The sequence below is a fragment of the Cupressus sempervirens genome, chromosome 6 (genome assembly GCF_028749045.1).
Source record: "Cupressus sempervirens isolate cs-2001-9-10 chromosome 6, ASM2874904v1, whole genome shotgun sequence".
Taxonomy (NCBI): Eukaryota; Viridiplantae; Streptophyta; class Pinopsida; order Cupressales; family Cupressaceae; genus Cupressus; species Cupressus sempervirens.
This window is the reverse complement of record NC_143123.1, coordinates 694,602,207-694,622,253: the sequence shown is the minus strand read 5'-3', so window position 1 is coordinate 694,622,253 and position 20,047 is coordinate 694,602,207.

Genomic DNA, 20,047 nt, shown 5'->3' with positions numbered 1-20,047 from the left:
ATTTCTAAAAATGCAAACGGTTCGTCAATCGGAGCTACGGTTCAAAAGTTATGCCTCCCAAAAGTTCAGTTACCGTTTCTGGATTCTTCTAGATTTGCATGGACTTCTAACGTAGCTTTCAGAACCTTCTATTTGGTCAGTGGATGCCTACTAGCACTTTCTAGAATGTACTCCTAGTCCTTAACCCTCCAGGGTCTATTTAAGGAGATTTCTGGCATTGTAAAAGGCAGTTCGGAGTGGAGTTTGAGAGGAGGTACTAAAAAGGAGAAATTATCTCCAGATTTATGCTATTGTAAGCCCTTAGGGCATGTTTTGAAGTTTATTTTCTCTGCACTGTTTGTACTAGCTTATTTTCTCAGTTAATATAATTTTCCCTTTTTTGTTGGTTCCATTTAGTTCTTGGGTTGTGTCCCCATCAAGTGGTATCAGAGTGGGTTTTCCTGAGTGTGTAGATAGAGCGCCGACTGTGAGGTAGTTTGCACCAGGACTGTGTGGTTGTGGGTTTGAGTTAGAAGATTCCTCCACAAAGAGAGCATGGTGGAAGGGCCAGAGCTATTAATCCTGAGGAGGTTAGAGCCCTCCAAAGGTAGGTGCATGCATTGCAAGAGGAGCTCCGTAGAGGAGCAAATGTTGCCACTGGTGACAACAGTGAGGATGACAATGAAGAAGAAGTAGTGGGACCAAAAGAGGAATTTGATGGGGAAGTTCTGAATCATGTAGAGGAAAGGCTTTTTAGAGCCATTACTAAGTTTGGGAAAAGACCCACAATTGAAGTGGGTGTATTTTCTGGAAATCTGAAACCAGATGAGTTGATCGATTGGATCAATAAACTAGAAGAATACTTTGAGTATGAGGATATCAGGGACCCAGATAGGGTTAAGTTTGCAAAGGCCAAACTAAAAGGCCATGCCAAAATTTGGTGGCAAGAGGTTCAATTGGAAAGAAATAGAAGAGGAAAGGAGAAGGTCACAAGATGGGATCGCATGGTGGACAAATTGAAGAAGCAGTTCATTCCTGTGGACTACGACCTGGATCTATTTAAAAAGATGCATGCGTTAAATCAAGCAGGAAGATCAGTCCAAGAATATACAGAGGAGTTTTACCTACTCTTTATTAGAGCGAGACATGCAGAAGCAAATAAGGAGAAGGTTGCTCATTATATCAGTGGGTTGCGACCTAGCATCGAGGAGGAATTAAGTCTGGTAAGAATGACCAGCGTTGAAGAGGCATACCAGTTTGCCCTATGAGTTGGAGAGAAGTTGAATAAAAGGTTTGAAGGAAGACAAAGAGGGCATGGTCAAGGAGGAAGGGGAAGCGGTAGATCATCTAGAGGCCACAATGAAACCCAAAAGAAAAATGAAGATGAGGGTACTAGCAGGAACCAGAGGAATGAGGGTTTCAACCGCTCCCACGATCAAGACTTTGGAAATCAGAGAGGAAGAGGTAGGGGACGTGGAAAAGGAAGGGGAGGCTTCCATGGTACTTGTTTCCATTGCAATGAAAAGGTCATCGTTCCTTTGAATGCCCTCAATGACAAGGAAGAACAGATAGGAGAGCTGCGGGCCAAGCTAGGGTTGCTCATGTGGATGAGGATGCACAATCATCACATTCAGAGGATGCAGAAAGAGGAGAGACCTTGGTAAATGAAAGAGTCCTACTAAGTGGTGAGAATGAACCAGGACAACGGAGGAGTTTTTTCCGTACCAGATGCAAGTGTGAGGATAAATGTTGTGATGTGATCATTGATGGTGGTAGTACTGATAACTTGGTATTAGAAGAGATGGTCTCTAAGCTGAAGCTCAAGAGGGAGAAACACCCCCAGCCCTATTGGATTTCTTGGGTAAAAGATGATCATAAGGTCCTACTAAGTGAATAATGTTTAGTAAAATTCAAAATTGGGAGTTACCATGATGAAGTTCTCTGTGATGTTATTTCAATGGATGTTTTCCATCTATTGTTGGGTAGACCATGGCAGTTTGATAGACATGCAATACATGACAAACATGCAAACACATACTCTCTGACAAAGGATGGAGTTCGCCACAAATTGAAGCCCATGAAAAAGGAAGGTGAAAAGGTATGTAGCAGTACTAGGATTTGTCTTGTTGATGGGAGGAAGTTTTTAGATGGCATGAAACATCAGCATATGTGCTATGCTTTGATTCCTAGGAAAGATAAAGAAGGTAGTAGTGAAATACCATTTGAAGTTTTAGATTTACTAGGGGAATTTGGAGATATTATCTCTGATAATGTTCCAGATAGATTGCCACCAGTAAGGAAAATCATTCATCATATAGATCTAATTCCAGGAGTTAGTTTTCCTAACAAGGCTGCTCACAGGATGACTCCTACTGAAACAGAGGAGCTAAATAGATAGGTGCAGTAGCTGTTGAGGGAGGGCTTGATTCGAGAGAGCCTGAGTCCATGTGTAGTACCTGTAGTACTTGCACCAAAGAAGGATGGAGAGTGGAGGATGTGTATAGATTCTTGAGCTATAAATAGGATAACCATCAAGTACCGGTTTCCTTTACCAAGGATGGATGATCTTATGGACTGCTTATGTGGAGCTCAGTACTTCACAAAGATAGATTTGAGGAGTGGTTATCATCAAATATGGATTTGAGAAGGAGATGAGTGGAAAATAGCCTTCAAGACCAAGGAGGGTCTTTATAAGTGGTTAGTCATGCCCTTTGGATTGACGAATGCCCCAAGCACCTTCATGCGGCTCATGAATGAGGTACTTAAGAAGTTCTTGGGAAAATTTGTTATTGTCTATTTGGATGATATTTTAATTTTTAGCAAGACTTTGGAAGAACATTTACTGCATATTCGTAGTGTCCTTGAAAGGCTAAGGGAAGAGAAACTGTTAATTAATCTAAAGAAGTGTGTCTTTGCAAAAAGGGAGTTAGTCTATTTGGGGTTTGTTATATCACCCAAAGGTCTCAAAATGGATCTAGAGAAGGTAAAAGCCATCTTGGAATGGACTAATCCAAGGTCTGCTACTGAGGTAAAATCATTTCATGGTCTGGTTAGTTTTTACAGGAAGTTTATTAAGAATTTCATTGGCATATGTGCACCCCTAACTGATACAATAAGAGGGGATAGAAAAGAGTTCAAATGGACTGCACCAGCTGCGAGAAGTTTTGAATTGCTGAAGAAGAAGGTGACTGAACAACCTGTGTTGGCACTTCCAGATTTTAGAAAAATGTTCCAGGTGGATTGTGATGCTAGTGGTAGCGCTATTGGGGCTGTATTAAGCCAAGAAGGTAAGCCTATTGCATATTTTAGTGAAAAATTGAATGATGCAAAGAAGAAGTATTCTGTTTATGATCAAGAGTTCTATGCAATAGTTCAGGCCTTAAAGAAATGGAGGCATTATTTATTGCTAAAGGAATTTGTTTTGTATACTGATCATCAGGCATTACAGTATCTAAATAGCCAAGGTAAATTGAATCAGAGGCATATGAAGTGGGTAGAATTCTTGCAGAGTTATACATTTGTGTTGAAGCATAGAAGTGGAAAATGTAATAGGGTTGCAGATGCACTAAGTAGGAGACAGTCACTGCTTACAGTAATGCAGGTTGAAGTAGTTGGGTTTGAGGAACTCAAGGATTTGTACCTGGAGGATCCTGATTTTGCTGAAGCATGGAAAGCTTGTAAAGAACCTGTTGCTGTAGATAGAACCAAGTGGTTAGACTATTTGATTCAGGATGGCATGTTGTTCAAGGGTAGTCAATTGTGGCTTCCAAGGAGTTCCATGAGGGAAAATCTGATTAAAGAGAAACACAGTGGAGGGATGACAGGACATTTTGGTCGAGATAAGACCATTTCCATTCTTAGAGAACATTATTTTTGGCCTCAAATTTTATAGGACGTGAAGAAGTTCGTACAAAGTTGCCAAGTTTGTCAAATTGCCAAGGGATTTAGTCACAATACTTGTCTATATCAACCGTTGCCTGTTCCATCAAGGCCATGGGAGGACATAAGTATGGATTTTGTTCTTGGATTGCCAAGGACACAAAGGGGTAATGACTCAGTACTCGTGGTGGTTGATAAGTTCTCCAAAATGGCACATTTCATTCCATGCCACAAAACTCATGATGCTGTCCATATTGCAGACTTGTTTTTCAAAGAGGTGGTAAGACTACATGGTCTTCCAAGGAGTATAGTTTCTGACAAAGATACTAAATTTGTGGGGTATTTCTAGAGGACATTGTGGAAGAAGTTGAGAACAGACCTAAAATTCAGTTCCACGCATCACTTGCAGACTGATGGCCAAACAGAAGTGGTAAACAGAAGTCTAGGCAATTTGCTGAGATGTTTAGTTGGGGATAAGCCCAAGGGATGGGATTTGATTCTACCACAGGCAGAGTTTTCTTATAACTCTATAAATAGGAGTATTGGAAAATCACCATTCCAAATTGTATATGGGAGTAGCCCAAGGACTACACCAGAGCTGAGGAAGATAGAACAAGGGGAGAGGACAAGTGTTGAAGCTGAGGAATTTGCTGAACATATCAAGCGTCTACATGAGGAGGTTCAAGCACACATTACCAAGATGAATCAAGAGTATAAAGCTAGGATTGATCAAAGGAGAAGACATAAGGAATTCCAAGTAGGGGATCTAGTCATGGTGCACTTACGAAAAGAAAGATTTCTAGCCGGTACTTACAATAAACTGAAAATGAAGAAATTTGGCCCTTGCAAAATTTTGAATAAACATGACTCAGGAAATGCATATGAAGTGGAGCTGCCAGATGGTATTCACATTTCTCCCATTTTCAACATTGCAGATTTAACAGAGTATCATGATGATGGTGCAGATGATGAGCTGGTGTTAGAGCCATGTCCAATTCCTGCTTCCAAGAAGGAGGAGATAGAAGACACTTTAGATCATCGTGTGGGTAGGAGTACCAGAAACAGGCAGTATGAAGAGTATTTGGTCAAATGGAAAAGACGGCCGATCGAGGACTCAACTTGGATTTCAGCAGCTGAGGTTTCCCATTTGGGATTTCCTCTACCATCCATAAAGTGATAGGGTCACTTTTCAATCTACCCTGGGTGTCTGATGCAGGAGCATCTAGAGGTATAAGGGCAATCCTATGTCACCAAAAAGAAAAAGTACTTAGACTTAGTTTCTGTTTCATGTGTTTTCATTTTTGGATACCCATTTGGGTCAAATAAAGGTTCCAACTCTCTCAGTTCCACTATCAGTGTGTTTGAAAATCCTGAAAAAATAGGAGCATGCAATTTGGCCATCATTTTGGTGACCTAGAAGGTGTGAATTGGCCAGATGAATATAATGGTGATTTAGAACATTCCAGAAAAAGAATCAGGTCAAAAGGCCCCACAGTTTGAAAGTTATTGCAGTTTTTTGAGTTTTGGAGACCTCCTAAGAATGCTTTGAAGTCAGGTTAGGGGCATTAAATGACCTTGAAAAGGGCCAAAAAATGGGGGACAAGAAAAGCTTGTCCATAGGGCTATAGAGCGCTTCGAGAGCTTTCCAAAAATGTAAACGGTTCATCAATCGGAGCTACGGTTCAAAAGTTATGCCTCTTGGAAGTTCAGTTACCGTTTCTGGATTGTTCTAGATTTGCACTGACTTCCAATGTAGCTTTCAGAACCTTCTATTTGGTTGGTGGATGCCTACTAGCACTTTCTAGAATGTACTCCTAGTCCTTAACCCTTCAGGGTCTATTTAAGGAGATTTCTGGCATTGTAAAAGGCAGTTCGGAGAGGAGTTTGAGAGGAGGTACTAAAAAGGAGAAATTATCTCTAGATTTATGCTATTGTAAGCCCTTAGGGCATGTTTTGAAGTTTATTTTCTCTGCACTATTTGTACTAGCTTATTTTCTCAGTTAATATAATTTTCCCTTTTCTGTTGGTTCCATTCAGTTCTTGGGTTGTGTCCCCATCACTTTGCTATTCCTTTTTCATTCATTTCATCATGTTTGATATCTTACAATACATCTTACATATATACCTTTCAAATTTACAAAATCACAAGGTCGGCCAAAATAAAAGTAAACAAATACATTACAGTGTTGGCCCAATAGTAAATAACTCAAGTTCATTGAACTAACTCGGTGACCTTCTGATACATGGTGTCCACTGCATTACTCGGCATCGTCATGCACTTAGTAGAAGTGAAGGTTTGATTCATACTAATCACTTGATGTAGTTTTGAACTCGGTAACCACTGGTGACTCGGTAGATGTAGTGTCACTCGATAGATACTTCACACTGAGTTTACTTTGCTTCACTCGGTAAACATTGAATCTTTGATCGCTCAGTTTGCACTGAATCTTCATGACACAAACTTACTACTTCGTAGACACTGTGAAGCATGGTAGATACTAAGAAGCTTGGTAGACACTGCTAGACTTCACATTTTTTGTATTTGCTCGGTAGCCACTGTCTGTTCGATGTAAACTGCTGAATTGCTAAGCTTACAAGGTAACCACTAGATGCTCGGTAAGCATTCAGAATTGAGTAAGTGTTGTCACTAATGACAAAAATAATAATAATGCCAAAAGTAATGACATCTTCATTTTTACTCATTGCATACATTATCTCACCCAATCTATCAAATATTCTTGTTCCAACATCTTTATTTCTAACAAATATGGATTATATAACATAATACAGAGTTATGTTGTGATGTATGTGATTTTTAATATATTTTTAATGAAAGATTAACTTACTTGTACACATTCTTCAACCATTCTCTATGCACATGCCAAATGCATAGCAACAATCGACAATTAAAGGATAATCTACAAGAGAATATATTATCAAACCTCATAAGTAGCATTCTAATAAAATAATTGGTAAATTCAAACTAGTTTGTTCTAAAAATTGGGATTTACATACATATTTATAAACTAAATGATAAAAATTTATATTCTTATATTTATAAACTAAGGTTCAAAAATACATAATTGCTTCAATCTCAGCACTAGCATCATCCATCATGAATGGATTTGTAGGATTTGAGAAAATATGCAAATACTATCCACAAAGCCCTCAAATACTTGCATGTAGAAAACCTATCATAGAAAAGAAAAAGACAAGAGGAGGCAAGGGTTTGCTTTGAAAACATGCAAATTGTATATTCAGATGAAGAAGAGATTAAAGATTACAAAGAGATCAATCCTTATAAAAGGAGATCGAAACCTAAAAAGGGTAACCTAAAGGCAAAAGCTATTTAATAATTGCTAATAAATTATTAAATAGAGAAAGCTATAAAACACAAAAATTGAAATCTTAAGAAGGGAGAAAAGGTAATTTAATAAATGAAATTAAATTAACCATTTTCTCTAACATCCTCCCTTAAGATGAGCAACAATACAGTTACAACCAATGCAAAAAGAGCAAGAAAACCACAATGCAATGCTGAAAGCAAAATTGGGTTCTCGCAACAAGGTCTAATGATGTAACCAATCACAATAAAATATCTATGAAATGGAGAAAACCCAAAGGGAAAAAATCTACTCTAAAAAGAGATAGCTGAAAACCTAGTGAAGGACTACAGATGCCTCCAACTAGAGGAATGTTTTAGAAAATAGGAACAAAGAGTGATCATGAAGAAAACCACTGAAGTATGAAGAAGCCACAAACACTATCAAAAGGAAATTGTTGATCTATAGAACCTCCTCTAAAATAAAACTTGACTAGGTAGAGAAGGCTGTAATGTGCATCAAATCAGGAGGCAAATAAAGGCAAACAACTGAACTCAAAAATACAGATGGCATGAAATCCTAAAGCCTATAGAGCTAATCAATCAATTCAAGAAAGGCTGCAACCAAAGTAGGAACGAAAAGAAGAGTGTCAATATGGTAGATGATCCATCTCACTTAAATGCACAGGTATCCAGCCACTGCAATCACCTAGTACATAGTATCAAATAGTAAATACATAGTTCACTCCAATGAACCAGGGAAGCATTAGAAATAATATAAGAACCCCCCCCAATGCAAACAAGGGTGAGGTGACAGGCAGCTGATAAAGTGGGACAAAAATCTCCTACAAAGAAAAAAGAACCAAGAACAAGAGTGAGGAAGAGGTATAGACACTTATAAAGGCACGTGTCATCAAAACATCATGGGGCTAATGTTGTCACTTGACAAAGGAAGAGGGCACTAAAAGGAAAAAATTTATCCCACATGGCACTTTATAATATAGTGTGAGTACAATAAATCACAATGATGAAAAAGATCCTAAAAAGGAAGGAGTGGCACTTTATCTTAGTGCATTTGCATAAAAATGCTTACAAATGATAGATCGACAATGATCAAAAAGGGCAAAGAGCTGATACAATAGATAGTACAACCAAAAAGAGGGGATCTCATGCCATGAAAATGATCCCTAGACCTAAAACACCTAAGATATCCACCATAGTGCAAGAAAGCCAAAAATATGATAGAAATAGCATGGAGTAGAATCTAGAAGAAATTACAACATTTTTGAAAAGTAGACAGAACTTGCTTTCAAAAATATAATGTTTTCAAAAATGAAGATGTGAAGCTCAAGATATGCCCTTTGGAGTGAATATCTGACTTTGACTGCCAAAACAAGTAACCAAACTACATCAAAACAAAAAAACTTCTACACCACTATCTTCATCCCATAACTAACTTTCCAGTGCTTCTTTCAAATTGAGAAAAGGCATCCATATGTTCAAGTTACAACAAAAAACCAACAAGGCCCTTGGAAATGCATAAAAAATCATTTTTTTTAATAATTAAAAAAAATAAAAAATTAAAAAACCCCACACCTTTGATAGAGTGATGGCCGGGTTGTAGGTTTGGTAGTGGTTTCTTGTAGAGTGGGGCCATTGTGGCGGAGCCACAACGAAGCTATTGGGCGAGCCACTAAACGGTGACTGCCAGCAGTAAACACATCAGTTAGTTAACTATCATGGGTTAAAAACTTGTAAAATAATTTTTTTTACATTTTTTTTGATTTTTGGGATCTCGAACTATGTTTAATGGCTATATGGCCCTGCTGGGCAAATTTTTTTTGCCTCCCATATCAAAATTGTCCAAAATAGGCAAACATTATATGGAAATAGGGGTTTTGACACCTTTTGGATCCATCCATGAAGTCCATTTGGCCTCAAAGTGCTCCAAAAATTAGCAATACCTTATTTTCTTAGGATATACCTGAAAAACTCATAATTTGATCCATCAAATCCTTGTTCTCCCTTTTTCTCCAAATATTGAACAAGCTACAATAGATTTGACTCAGATACCATGTAGGATTTGAGCAAATATGCAAATCAAATCTACGAAGCCCTTGAATACCTTCATGTAGAAAACCTGTCACAGAGAAGAAAAATACAAGAAGACCTAAGGGTTTGCTCTAAAAACATGCAAATTTTATATTCAGATGAAGAAGAGATTAAAGATTACAAAGAGATCAATCCTTATAAAAGGAGATCAAAACTCGAAAAGGGTAACCTAAAAGTTACAAATGGTAACCTAAAGGTAAAAGCTATTTAATAATTACTAATTAATTATTAAATAGAGAAAGCTAAAAAATGCTTAAAGTGAAATTTTGAGAAGGGAGAAAAGGTAATTTGACAAATGAAATTAAATTAACCTTTTTCTCTAACAACATTGACATGTCAATCTTCTCTATATTGTTTCCCTCTTTTGTAAATCTCTGTTAGCTATTCATTTATATCCTCAACTTTATTTCTTGAGGATATGGCCCATGCAATAGGTACACCAACTTCTTATTCATCAAATACAAGCAATGTATAAAGTTGATACTACACATGAAAAAATAAATGATAAATTAATATTTTTGACAAATAAGACTAATGACTAAATTAAATTTTTTAATTAAAATTAGAATTTTTCTACTCACATAGTATTTATTTGTCAAGAATGTAGATTCCATTGCAATAATGGAGTCATGCGAATGTTTCACCATCATCTCTAACATCCATGGTGTTTGGATACCTATGATAAATGGAATATTTTCCATATTTTTTGGTGTTCTATAATAAAATAAATTATCTTTCTCTTCTAAATGTCATAAACATACACTTGTAGCATCATCCTCAATTTTTTGTGAACATAGGGAATGCACTATTTTCCATGCATTTAACACATCCTTTCTTAACAAACACATATCCCTCTTATTCATCAACTTTGTAAGACTAGAATCTAGGTAATGTTGTTCACATAATGTGTCAATCCCCGCACCCATCAATAGTAAGGATTCAATATATGATTTACATTCATTTGACAACTTTGGTGCAAATATACTCCTTGGATCACCTAAAGGATCCTCCTTTCCATGACAAAATTCACCATTAGCATTCTTATGGCTAAACTCATTAGATATAATTATTGCAATATCTAGCCTACCATACATAACTCTAACAAGAAAATGGATTTGACACCCCCTTTTTGAGTAAAATTGTGTATTATTTCCTTGCCTTTTGGTGCATTTCTTTTATCTAGTGACCCAAAAGCACAATGATATCTATTTACACATATTAAACAAAAAACATATTAATCGACATAATAATTTTATTTTTTTATAAAAGTGACACACTTAATCAATTTATTAAATCTAGACAAGCCTTGCATACATCTTTATGGCATGGTTAGTAGGTTCTCTAAAATTATTCTTAGCAAAAAATTTACGTATAAATGTTGTTTCGATACTATCTATTAAACCTTCTCCTTTGACAAAGTGAGTGAGTCTCTCAAGAGGTATAGCAACACACCAATCTACTTGTTGTTTACTATTATCTCCAATAGGTGTCCATTCAAGTTCACAACTTGAGACATGACTTCCTTCATTTTGGACATTTTGCACATCTAACTTGATAAGTGGGTATGTGTAGGATCATGGTCAACCTATACCTTTAAGTGGCAATGAAATATCAAAAAATCAAGGTTATGCCAACTTGACGTGCAATTTTCAACTTGTTATGAATTTTCTATCAAATTAACTTGAGAGAAAAGAATCTCTATAAAATTGAATTTAGTTTCTAAACTACTAAGCCTTATCTAAAAAATAATAATAAAAATTGATTGGTCAAATTTTTAAATATTAATGCAATAGTATAGAATGTCCAAGGTACAAATAAGAAGTAGGTGTTTATCTGACCACCTTAATCAAAATCAAATGATAATATTTTTTAATAAGATTCTAGATATAAGAAATAGACTCATGCCCAAATGTGAAGCATATCTTTTGCTATTTTTATTCATAATAAATAATTAATTATAAATTTTCTACTATAGTATTTTTGAAAAAAAAAACTCTCATGTCTAACCACCTTAACTAACTCAAAAATAGTTTTTAAAAAAAATCTTTTTCTTTTTCCTAATAGTAGAAGAAGCATAGAATATGAGGCATCTTTTGGATTTGAAAAATGTTGTGCTATTTGAAAGTTATATTTGTTTTTCAATTAGTGTGTCAATCAACAGTTTATATGTAACTCCATTAGAAAATAAGTAATATTTACTTATTAAACTCATAATTTGACATACATTACATTTATGGAAAACTAAGAATATTCTTAAGAAACCTTTTTCGATTCATCAAATTTGGGTGGAAAAAAGCTGCTAGATACATGCTTGGAGTAAAAAGCACACAAGAATGGGCCAAGAACATGCTTTTTGAGACATTTATAAAGCTGACCAAATAGGGTGGGTATCCAAAGATATACTAGACCTTATAAAGGTATTCATTTTTTAGTTTTGTATCAAGATAGGTTGGAAAAAAGTTAGAATAGATTTTAAAATGCTTTGAGGTATTTTCAAAACTACATATTTTTTAGGTCATCACTTTTTGGCACACCACAATCTCACACATACCCAAGTGATTCCAACTTATTATTTCTACCCATTGTGAAAATATTAATATTGTTAGTGACCCTTTATATTATTTAAATATGTAAGATTTTTTTTTTATAGTGGTACCATTAAGTCTATATATTAATATCCTCAAAAAATATTTTACTATAATCAAATCATTTAAACACCATGATATGAACAAAAATATAGAATGACATATCCAATGGATGAAATGTTTGTTCATTGCTATTGTAAGATGATATATATGAGGATGTTATGATGGTATAAGTGATTTTGTAATGTATGACATAAATATTTTTGCATATTTTATGTGACTATGGATATGATGGTGATGGTGTAAACATTAGGAGATAAATGTTTATAAACACATGTTAACCTATGTGGACTAAAAAAGAGACAAATCTAAAAATTCTACATGTTATGGCTTCACTAGGGAAAACTAACATCTTTTTAAAGTCTACTAAAATAAATAACTAATTATTATATTCTTCACAAAATTTAAAACTTTTTAATTTATTACCTTTCTTAAGTATATAAGATTTTCATAATAGAAAATTGCAAATTAAAACAAATACAAGTGTTATAATTTATTCTACTCGAAATTGAAAGCTAGATTTCATTTAAATTGAAATTGATTATAAAGTTGTCATCAAAGAAATGTTCTTGACACTATAAATATGGAACAAAATATAAGAGATGTCAAAAATAATGTAAATGAAATCAATTTCAATTAATAAGCGACAAATTAAGAAGATAATTAAATAATTAAGTTTAGAGTTTAAAATTATATTTTAAAAAAAAAATCATAACTTTAAATATTTTTTAAAAATAGAAGATGATTTTTAAAATAGATTTTTTAATATCTATTTCACAAAAAATACAATATTAAAGAGAACAAAATAAAATCATCTATTTTTGTATGATAATTTGTTAATATCCAATTTAAACTATTGATTGCAAAGAATTTCAATCGATCTATAACAATACTTTTTAAAATAAATTGAAAAGTATTTCAATTAAAAAAAATTTAAACTTATCTCAATTAAAATAGTATGATATTGAATAATTTAGTAAAAAAATGATTAATACATTAAAAAAATTTAAAAGATATTTCTAAATTTAAAAAATAATCATGAGAAGTATATCAATATAAACATGATAAGTATTATATTATATATAAAAAGAATCTTTTTCAAATAATTAAACTAAATAAAAACAATTTATTACTTATAAAATTTACATTCCAAAATTCAAAATATAATCATAATGTGTCATTTGTGTAGTGATTTAATGAAGGGAATGGTTCAACATGATATAATTAATTTAACATTGGTTATATGCTTATTAACTTATTTAAAAATTCAACTTTAAAAAGTTAAATAAAATACATAGAAATAAGTGTATGCTCACACATCCAATACATTTCAATTGGAAAAATAAATCTATGATAATTTTTATAGTATTGAATAACTTCTAATTACAAAAAACAATGTATTAAAAAGGAAGAGATGATTATAATACTTATACTTGAAATAAACTTTCTTTGGTAGTTAAATTTCAGCAAAATTGAAGGGATCATTTCATATGATCAGAAATAGTTTAACTTAATAAATAACTTCTTCAATGGAAGCTATGTAATAACCCCAATTGGTTATAACTTCATGAAACACCAAATTCTTCTCTAACTCAGTTGTTTGACAGTTTTTCAAACTGTTTGTAAGCAAGCTCTGATACCAATGTAATATCCCTTGCCCAAACTGATAGTAGTGACGCCTGTAGATGGAGATGAAAGTTGCAATCAAAATGAAGCATAAATACTATAGCACAATATTTTTCATGTGTACTATAACAGCAAGGAAAAAATGATTAATAATGGCTGCCAAAGATGAATCTTTAGGTCTACACTTGATAGTCCTTCAATATTCTTCAAACCCTTCGGTTATCCCTTAATTCTAAGCACAAGTAGAACTCCAAAATAAAGTTATCTTGAATGCCAAATTTAGTGGATATTTCACCACCTCAAATGGTTGCAACATTGAAGAATTGATGCTCTCCAATGGTTAATTGAAATTAGAAACCCTTAGTTTCTTCTCCCAATTTCATATCAAATGCAATTGACAATAATCAGATGCGTAACAAAAATATTATTTAATTGCACTCTGTAGAAGTTTGCCCCTTTCCAATACAATAATTAGTGCTACTTCTATAAAATGCACTCTTTAGAAGCTTCCCCCTTTCCACTACAATAATTAGTTGTGCTTCTAGAAAATCAAACTAATTAAATATAGTCACCTTTAGATTTATTTATTTATTGAAATTACTTTAAATTATTTCTCCACTTAGCCTTTGGACAATGAAAAACTAAGAACTCCATTGAGGGTCTAAAAGATGGGGGACATTATAGTCACCCTCCTTGAAATTTCTTGTCCTCAAGTAATGTTACGAACTCCAACCTCCACCTAGATCCCAAATGAAGTAGTATGTGACACCCCTGTTAACATTAAACCAATTGCATACCACTAACATCATCAACACTAACAACATAACTTGTAGTATAGCGTTCAAAACTTGTGCTAATGATGTAGGAGTTAGAATATCACCAAAAGAAAACCCCACAAAAATATCTTCATCTTGGTCCCCACCCATATAATATATACTGGACTAGAATCTTGATCAACAATTGCTTGAAGAGATGTAGCTACAAGTGAACCATATGCAATCATGCCAACTATATCAACAATAGGTATAGCCACATCAAAATTTTTGGACACTAGAACATTACTAACTGTCACAACACAAAATTGAATCTTACAAATGGTGAAAATTGAGCCCAACTCCACTCAAGTGAGTGATCATCATCAACCTCAAACATTGGATTGTCATAAGACAATGTTGCATCCATGTCAAACATAGGAGTGTCCATGAATTGAACATCAAAACTTTGTTGATTGATAGTATAACATGACTCTATCACTATATCATTCACCTCATCAACAATAACAAGTATACTATCATCAGAGCACACATCTACAACCACATGCATACTGTTAAACTCCTCATTAGATGGCTCAATCAACATAGAAGTGGCTATTGACATGACAATATCCTTGCATGCTCCTACTCCCACTATCATTGCATTGCCATCAAATACATGATTTGGGGAACTCATGCCATAAACTACATCATTTGATTTAACTTGACCTAAATTCTCATCACATTCCACCTCAATTGTGCTCAACTCATGCAGTGTTTTATAAGAAATGTTTCGCAAATCTAAAGAAGCAACTATATCATCACATTTTTTTCTTTGCAAAAGCGACATCATGCTCTGCTCAAATCTTAGATTTGAAATTAGTTGGATCATTTGTTTGTGATTTTGATTCATCTTTCTCTAGCACATCCAACTTTGTTACAATACCCAATATCTCATAATCTCCATACCTTGGTGGAGAAGTACACCCTTTACATGTATAATGAATTCCAAGCCTTCTATCACCATCCATAATGTGAAAAACTAAGCCCTATACCTGTGAGTTGAAAGAAAAGTAATGAGCAGTCCTCACAGTGTAATGCCGATAAAAATTCCCAATCTCTATCAAGGGCTCATCATCATCAAACTGAGAATTAGAAGATGGCTCCAATATTTGACTCTAAACTATTGGTTGGGTAGGATCTAGGGCAACCCTCTCAATAAATCAACCCAAAAAATCCCTATTGGGAAGCATTGTAGCCAAGGTCTCTACAATTTTCCTCACCAATCAGCGTAGAGCATGAGAGACTTGAATGAGAGTACCCTCAAATATACTGTATAAAACCTCCCACAAATTCAAGTTCTCAAGAAAATACTCCACGAATGACTTAGTATAATAGAAATTATATGTCGAAGCATCAATTTGCTCCCCCACAATCCACAACTAATTCCTCTAAAAATGTGACAATGCCAACTGTCCAATGCTACCAATCATATGAAAAGAAGAAATAGATTCACTTCTAGTAGAAGGAAGCAAATCACCATTTGAGTCTGTCTTCACTAATGCTCTCACCTCCTCTATACATACTACACTCATATGTTGTATGAATGTATTCCCTACATCATGTCCCTCATCCCCAATTGTAGAAGAAAACTCACCAGCAACCACAATATGTAACTGAATAGGTCTGGGGTTGGTGTTGATTGTACCCATTCTAACTCCATGGTAACCTTATCCAACTATGACTATGAATCCTGAAGAGCCAACTGAGTATACTGAAGAGAGTCTATAGTCACCTCAATCTCCTAGGTGAGCTCAGCCATCTCTTCCTCTTTCCCTAACATCTCATAGTAGGTGCCACCCCACTCTAGAAGGTAATCCTTATCAGCAACTAATTGAGAGTAACTATGCTTCAAGGTCCTAACAACCTCTCGAAGCATATGAGCCTCTGCTAGAGAAAGAGTACTATCACCGTGCTTATATAACATAGGAGCACCCTAACAAGATGTAGTTAACATTTGATAGATAGCATCATAATGCTCAAGAGCTAAAGAAATGTTACTATCACTCACCTTCAGTTGACAAGTCACATGATGCCTCTGTAATCCCTGAATCCTATACAAGCTCTTTGTCTCACTAACTACACTAAGCTAGGAAGCTGAATTAGAACTCTCCACCACAAGATCACTCATACAAAGAAATGGAAGCCCTTTCAATATCAATCTCCTTGCATGTCTCAGCTTCCACCTGAATAGTAAGGTCCTATAAGCATCAATCTTGGGACTCATCCAAAACCTCCTCAGAGTCATCACCCAATATCTGACAAGGGGTTTCATGTCCAGTACATCTCATAGCATCATCAAATGGATCATCATATGCATCCATACTATCCGCATTGACATCTCTTGACATAGCCTTAACTTCCATCACCTAACTTTGTACACATGACTCTATGTTAGGATATGAATAAATAATACTAGAGCATGAACCCACATCTATTGACTCCACTAAAACACCCACATTGCCAACATCACAGTTGGGTGACTCTATATGTGCCTCAGTCCCACCTAAGGAAGCAACTGCATCCTACACTATAGCAACACCATGAGATCTAATGTACAAATCTCCAATAATAATCCTATCCTTGAGAGAGCCAAAAGTATTAGTGGTAAAAAATGCATTAACTATCTCTACACTAACTATAGCAATAGCTTTAGGAGTCTCAACCTACTGAAGCTCAGTGTTGCTATCCTCCACTGCCACTGACACAATCACATGTCCATGTGAAATAAGTTCATCATCAACATTCTAGATAGGATTAGTAGGTGGCGCACTAAATATAGGTACATTTGCATCATGGACATCTATTGGAGAAAACTCAAGCTTCCTTCCCTACAACCTCGATGTAGGCCTTCTAAAGGTAGAAACCATATACCTCACTACCCTTTCAATTGTCTCTGGCTATGACAAGCTCTCCCTCAATCTTTTTTGATGAAGCTTAAGTTTCTCCACTCTCCTGCAAAGTATTCATCTTTGCGCTAAATTCCTCATTACTCCACTGACTTCTAAAATTGTAAGTCCTCCTATGTCTATCCATAGCTATAAAATGCTAGAGTGCTGGTCACTCCAAATGCAACAAAAAATCTAACAATAATTAATATTTTCCTACCCCACAGGATGATAGGAAACCGCTTTGATACCACTGTAATAACCCCTACTGGTTATAACTTCATGAAACCCCAAATTCTTCTCTAACTTAGTTGTTTGACATTTTGTCAAACACTTTGCAAGCAAGCTTTGATACCAATTTAACATCCCTTGACCAAATTGATAATAGTGATTCCCATGGATGGAGATGAAAGTTGCAATTAAAATCAAGCATAAATACTATAGCGCAACACTGTTCATGCATATTGTAGCAGCAAGGAAAAAAATGATTACTAATCGCTGCCAAGGATGAATCTTCATCTCTGCACTCGATAGTCCTTCAATATTCTTCAAACCCTTTGGTTATTACTTAACTTTAAGCACAAATAGAACTCTAGAATGAAGCTCTCCTTAATTCCAAATTTAGTGGATATTTCACCACCTCAAATGGTTGCAACACTAAAGAATTTATGCTCTCCAATGGCTAACTAAAATTAAAGACCCTTAGTTTCTTCTCCCAAGTTCATATCAAAAGCAATTGACAATAATCGAATGCCTAGCAATGAAGCTTTCACCTCTATTTATTCTTTTCCCTCACCCTTCTAGAAGGAAATAAAATATTATTTAGTTACACTCTCTAGAAGCTTGTCCCTTTTCAATGCAATAATTAGTTGTACTTCTAGAAAATGCACTCTCTAGAAGCTTCCCCCTTTCCAGTACAATAATTAGTTGTGCCTTTAGAAAATTAAATTAATTAAATATAGTCACCTTTAGATTTATTTATTTATTGACTTTAATTTAATTTATTTCTCCTTATTTCTCCACTTAGCCTTTGGAGAATGAAAAATTAAGAACTCCATTGAGGGTCTAAAAGATGGGGGACATTACAAGTGTTAGAATGGGGTTGTCGTTGCACCAAATGACTGATCTGTCAATGCTTGATACAACCAATCAACTTATAGTAGATAGGAGGTAGTTAAGCCCTTGTCACAAATTCCAAGGGGAGTGCTAAAAAAATTTCCAATGATCTTCCCCTCAACGTTACCTAAGGGTCTAAGAATTTGAACCTATGACAAAGCTCTAATACCACTTGTTAGAGTAGGGTTGCCATTGCACCAAAAGATTGATCTATCAATGCCGATACAATCACTCAACTTATAGTACATATGAGGTAGTTAAGCCCTAGACACAAATCCCAAGGGGAGCACTAAACAAATTTCCAACAAGTTACCTACCTTTATTAAGATTACAATAATTAGACAATTGGATAGATTGCATTTACTTATAGATTTTGAGACATGGGTACACAATATAATTTATTTGGAAGCAAGGAAATATTATAGTTTGTATTCCATAGGACTCCAATACTAAGACAATGGGACAAGCTGTACTTGTAGAAATCTTAATAAAAATATTGATACCTTAATTATGTGATGTACTTTAAAGCTAAGTGTTGAGTTAGCATTACTTCAAATTTGATGTTAATTAACTAAAATTTAAAATTAACTTTAGTTTCTAAATATTCTTAGATTCTAAAATGTAAATATTTGAAGTTTTCTAAAGTGGAAAACTATATTTAGATAAGATAAACACACTGACATGCATCCAATTGAAATCAATCCTAGATGCAAAAGATACCCCAACTAGAATGAAATTTTTTAATGTAGAAAGAAATATTTAACACAACCAATAAATTAGAAACTAATTACTGTTATTTATTATGGAAGTAATTAGGTATTTTTGCAAAGTGTGAAGTACCCTAAACTTGAGATTGAAAATTAAAAATAAAATGTTTTTTTGATTTCTTTTCAAATAATCCACAAAATTGATATATTATATTTGATAGTGTCTTAGCTCTTGAATTTGTATACTTCAAAACCAAATCAATGAGATTTCTATTAAAAATAAATAAATATTTGTGTAAAACAAAAATTAAATATCAAATAACAAATTTATAACAACATTTTGTAAAGATCAATATAATAATTTGTAATTGCTTAATATTTATTAGAACCTTAGTTTTTTAACTCTAAATCTAAACATTTACATTCTTATTGTAATGTTATGATTGTACTAGGAACCAACACTCTCTTGGAGACTCCTTATTTTAAAAACAATTTAAGAAGGAAAAAGAAAACTTACTGATAAATTTTACATTCAAAATGATAGTATAGAAAATATACTCACATGATATCAGAGTTCCTAAAAACTATGTCTAAAAAGTAAAAAATAGTGAATTTATGATCTACTACTAGCACTATAAACACAACAATACTCTCATTTTGAATTTCTCGAAAATGAATAATCAAGCTTTCATCGTTCAACATAGAAAACATTAACATAGGAAGCAATAGGGCTGATTTTTAAACAAGGAAACACAAGGAAAGAGTGTAACAGGATAAATGTACAACCAACATAACATTGAAAAAGAAATTTTCTTCCATAATAAATAACAAAAATTTCACACTTGGTAGGTTGGCCTTACTTGGAAAACTATAGATTTAAACTACAATGGCTGGGAATCCTTTGCAATAAGATGATTGAGCACATGAATACTACAACGACATTAAAGAGTACATTGGAAAG